The sequence below is a fragment of the Melopsittacus undulatus genome, chromosome 3, assembly GCF_012275295.1.
Source record: "Melopsittacus undulatus isolate bMelUnd1 chromosome 3, bMelUnd1.mat.Z, whole genome shotgun sequence".
Taxonomy (NCBI): domain Eukaryota; kingdom Metazoa; phylum Chordata; class Aves; order Psittaciformes; family Psittaculidae; genus Melopsittacus; species Melopsittacus undulatus.
The window spans coordinates 19,410,691-19,416,192 of NC_047529.1; positions in this window are offsets into that span (position 1 = coordinate 19,410,691).

A 5,502-nucleotide genomic window follows, 5' to 3' on the forward strand; every position below is an offset into this window, starting at 1 on the left:
GATCCACCCTTTCACCATATCTGTTCTCTTTTCCTGAAGGTCTGACAACGAACTGCTCATTATTAGCAACAGCCTCAAGACTCCAAAGTCTCAAGGCTCCAATTTATTCAGCAAAAATTCATAACAATATCTAAAAGGATCTTGGAAGCTTGAATTCTAGAGGATCCAATTATACCAGATACCTGATTCCCACCTAGTGACTGGTGGTCCTTCACCCTGGCATGCTGGAGCTGAGAAGTCCTTCCCCAATGAGTTAAGCTTATGTAGCATGTATGTGTTTTAGGTAGGACTTCATAAGGAATTTCCCTTCAGCCCTGGAAATCTAGAGCTTAGATTCACCTCATGTCATACAGAGCAAAAAAACTGAGTACTTAAGTCAGAAACCTTGTCTCTCTAGTCTCTCTGGGTAGTGAGTGGAGACAGGTAAGTGTAGGATCATCTGTCATACGTCAATGTAACAATTGCATAATCCCCTGGCACAGCTCTGCTGCCTTCAGAACCTTGGGCACTTGCAACTAAAAATGGGTAGGATAAACTCGAAATTAATTCCAGCTTAAGCATTCAGAGAGATGACCTTGTTCTGTGTTTTATACATATGTATCAAAAACTGTTTTCAGTCCACAGAAGTTTGACTGGATCTATGCAGAGCAGTGAAATGCATTGTCACAGGACTTTGCAAAGGAAGGTCAACCATTTTATTTCACCTGACTATCCCCCAAAGAGAGAAAATAAATGCACACATATTTTCTTTATTTGACAAATCTTTAATTAGAAAATCAGTCTTTTCATTATTATAAAATTTCACAGGCTGATAAATCTCGGTGGGTTATAGAGAGAATATTTTTTTCCATGAACCTAATATAAAAGTTAAAATAAATATCAGCATTCATCTGATTATCTCTTCCCCCTACTAGTTACCTATTACAAAAAAACTATCGTAATTAATTTTTATTAAAAAATCATAGATGTATATTGCAGCCTTTTATGACTTGAAGGGTTGCTATTAATATGTGATTATGTGTTAATAATTTTTGTGACTCCAACTGGATGGAGTGGAAATGCAGCAGGTTTGTACCTAAATCCATACACGGAATTTCAATGTTCTGAATTCTGAAAAACAACTATCTGCAGGGGAGCACATAGTCAAATTTAATGAATATAGTATTGTCTTTTTAAAAAAGAAAAATCCAAGTATTAGCATTAAAACATTGAAATCAATTACACAGTAAAGCTTGCAATTCTACATATAGTTTTTGCACCTGGGTGCTGCTAATATTGTGCTGGTGTGTTGTGCTATCTATGAGGTACGGGCATGCCTATGAATCAGGACTCTCCAGAGGAACACCGCAGGGCTTCCATTCACATGAGACTGGCACAAAGCTTTGATTAAAGGTGCAAGACTGCAACCTGGACAGCTCTATAGAACTGCACTAAATGACATGATCACTAGTTAACACAACCATGCACCGACATGCAACGGTACTTGGAAAAAGCTCAGAGTTTGTTTACAGAATGTTTACACAGCAACTGCTTTCCGGGAAAGAAGTGTACAAGTGATGAAATGAAATCTCATGTGAAAAAATGAATGCACAGTATCTACATTAGCTTATGCTCCTCAGTAAAATTATGAACAATTTATCATTCATATCTAATTAATAGAATGGAGTCTAAAGTCTGGGATTTTGTATCTATTTGCATAGTCCATTTAATACCCGGTATTTTCTTGCTTGTATGGTTAGTGTCTAAGAGAAACAGCTAAATAAATACACATTCATTTACATAATGTGACAGTTTATTTAAAGCATTTTGACGCTGAAATGATGAAAAGAGGACTAGGTAAATTACTTGGCAAACTGTGCATAATTTATTACTAGACTGAGTTAAGTATATTGCACTGTCTAAAATTGTCACTGTTAAATTACCAACTTTTAGACACTCTCTAAATAACATTCTGTAATGTCATTTCTTCTCTCCCCCCTCACCCCCCGCAAAGCAACAAATAAATATGCAGTTTTAAATCTGGATTTTTATAGAAGCCCTACTGAAAATAAGTAATTGTTGTCACCCCAAGGCCAGGATCAGCAATGAATATAGCAATAGTGCATCTCTTCTTGTTAGATACTTCATTACTGATTCTACTGTATGTGTCCATGCCCCTTCTGAGGTGCATGTGTCATCACATTCTCATTTCTCTCTCAGCAGGCTTGCTCCAAAGCCCACTGATGCTCAGAAAATATTTTTGTTGCTAGGCTTCAGGCAGGTCTTATATGTGCCTCAACCTCATCTTTGTAGTTTTTCTGCTACTTCCTGGGAATAATTTTTGCTAGATATTTGGCTGTACCCATTGTTCTGGCTGTTGGCTGCCATCCTCAGAGGAAACATACTCCAAGAAAATCCCTTTGGAGTCACAGGGTATTCACCTGACCTCTCCTCTGCAATGTCAACATCTATGCCTCAACTAGGCTTTCTTGCTCATCAACAGAAAGAAGTAGGTACTTTTAGGGTTCAATTCCTTTATTTCACCTTTGTTATTATACAATAAATTGTGGCCAGAAAATGTCTATTTCTGCCTCCTGGCCAAACATGGACTCTGTGAATGCTCTTAGTTTGGTGACAAGAATCCCAGGTTTTCATGTTGAAGTCTTGGTTCCTACTTATATTCCTGATGTGAAGGTTTAAAAGCATTCATCATTAACTTGTCAACTCTGATCAAGGTCAGGTGAAGTTTAACTGCAGAACCCAGTGGGGTTGTTTAGGTCAAGCATTCTGAAAGGTTTGATTTTAACACTTTTCTGGAAACTGCCACCTGGAAATTGCATATAGGTTCCAAACCACATAATTTACTAGAGGATGAATTTGCCTTAGCTAAGAAAATACAGATGGATAAGATATTCCATCAAGAAAATGGAATGAAATTGGGATCTCTTTTTTTGTGAACTAATCATCATCAAAAGAATCAACATTGTGGTGTGCAGGTGATTTGCAGGCTAAACATATGGATGTATTCTAAGCTCTTCCACATGTTCTGGTGTACTCAGCATAAGAAGGACATGGAGCTGTTCAAGCAAGTCTAGAGGAAAGCCATGAGAATGACCAGGGGGCTGGAGCACCTCCTGTGTAAAGACAGGCTGAGAAAGTTGGGGCTGTTCATCCTGGAGAAGAGAAGGCTGCGTGGAGACCTCATAGCAGCCTTCCAATATCTGACAGGGGCCTATAAAGATGCTGGGGAGGGACTCTTCGCTAGGGACTGTTGTGACAGGACAAGGGGTAATGGGTTAAAACTTAAACAGGGGAAGTTTAGATTGGATATAAGGAAGAAATTCTTTACTGTTAGGGTGGTGAGGTACTGGAATGGGTTGCCCAGGGAGGCTGTGAATGCTCCATCCCTGGCAGTGTTCAAGGCCAGGTTGGACGAAGCCTTGGGTGACATGGTTTGGTAAGAGGCATCCCTGAAGTTTGGGTTTCATTGTGCTGGTGTTCAATTTCAGACATGAAATAATGAAGTTTTGACTTCAGAAGGTAATTTTGTGTAATAAATGCAACTTCATGTAAAAAATGCAACACTCTTCCTAATTTATGTACTGAAATTCAAAAAAGAACAAGGAAAAGTCAAAATAAAATAGATCAGAAAGCATGGCACTATCTCCTCTTTGTCCTGAAAATATCCTTAATAACTGAATGGATATTGGAAAAGATTTGGATACAAAATATGAGGCTGATGGAAATGATGCTCCTGTGGGGATTATGCTAGCATTTGTCCTTGTATTGCTGTTCAGTCTCTCTACCTGTGTAAAAAAAGGCTGTGGTCACTTATATTTCAGTCAAGTAATACCAACAACTTCGGAAATAGCCCACACATCTGCCTTGCAGCTGAGTCACAGTTTCAGCAAGTCACAGTTTCAGGAAGCCATGGAACTATCCTCAGTGCAAGCAAATGAAATACAAATCATGACAGAATGAGGAAAAGTGGAAGCCTGTATCCAAAAGGACTCAAGTCTTAGGAGGTCTCATGTAGCTTATCCTCTCCTAAGCTTTGCAGGACTCAAAATGTTTGATGTTCTTATACTTTAGAGATGGTCATGACAGGAAATTGTCTACAGAGCCTCACAAACAGCTGTTCAACAAGCACTAGGACACACTACCCTTCTCAGATTATCATCTACATGGTTTTATTAAAACACTGGATGTTTTAATGCTCAGTGGTAATTAATATTGAGAAATTCTGGATCACAGAAACAGAAAACGAGGAGTTCCTCTTTTATGGTGTGCACTGCATTCTGTTTGAATGATGCATGAGATGTCACACTTTGCAATGAATGTGCTGAGAAAGCAGAGAAAGCAGAACAGTTTGCTGATTCATACTGTAAATTTTCTTCCTCATGGAGCATGAACTAAACTCTGGATCGTGAGCTAGTAGAATATATAATTTGATTACAAACAGCTGTTTAAATATATATACACACACCTATAAAATAAATGAATAATTATTTTACATTTGGCAATAAAACATGAGGTTGCTCATCCATTATTTATCACTGCAGTGGAAAAAAAAAAAAGGATGTAAAATTTAACTGAAAATTTTCCTGCTTGTGCTGTGCAAGACTCTTTTCTGAAATAAAATCCCTGGTGTGCCTCTTGCCTTAAATTCTGACCCAGAGCAATCAGCAAAACAGATGGCAAAGCACATGGTACTCCTTGCTCAGGCTTTCAAGCAGAGAAGAAATGGCATCTTGATCCCCTACTTTTATTATATTTTTTCTTTCCATTTTTTTTTGTTGAGCTTACTTTAATTGTGCTTGTCACAAAAGAAAACCTAAGACAAACATATCTTTGCAAAAAAAAAGTTTTCAACAGCTACCAAAGCAAACCTGCTTTAACTAGGAGAACCTTGTTTCAGAGTATTCATACAGCCATGCAAAAGCATTTGTGCAAGCGTAACACCATTGGCAATGTGCAAAAGCAGCAAGATATGCACACTGAGGAGCACATGAATATCTTTCAAGGAAGCATAATCTCTCATAGGACAAAATAATTCTGTGTACTCAGCACATTTCCTTCAAGCAGCTGCTCATGCAGATTAACAGTCTAACAATGTCCTCTTATCCTGTTGCTATATCTACCCTCCTACTTTGTTGCTATCCATTGTATCTTCCTTCACTCCACAAGACACTCTTCACTGCATTATCTGGCATTGCAGACTTCATCTCTGCTCTAGCTATATCAAGGCATTATGTTTCTGGGATTGTCAATCCATCAGTTTTTACAGCTAGTAAGATCACATAAGAGAAAGACATCTCTGATATGCTGTTATCCAAAGACCCACATCTTCCTCTTAACACAGTTTAGAAATTTTGTGCTATTTTGTTCCTATTGTTCTTAGAAAAATTAATGGTATCTGGACATAATAAACCAAGAGCAATACACAATGTTTTCTCTCTGCCATTCCTCATGGCGCTGTATATGAATTTATCATGTCATCGAGTTTCTTATACCCCTGTGGTC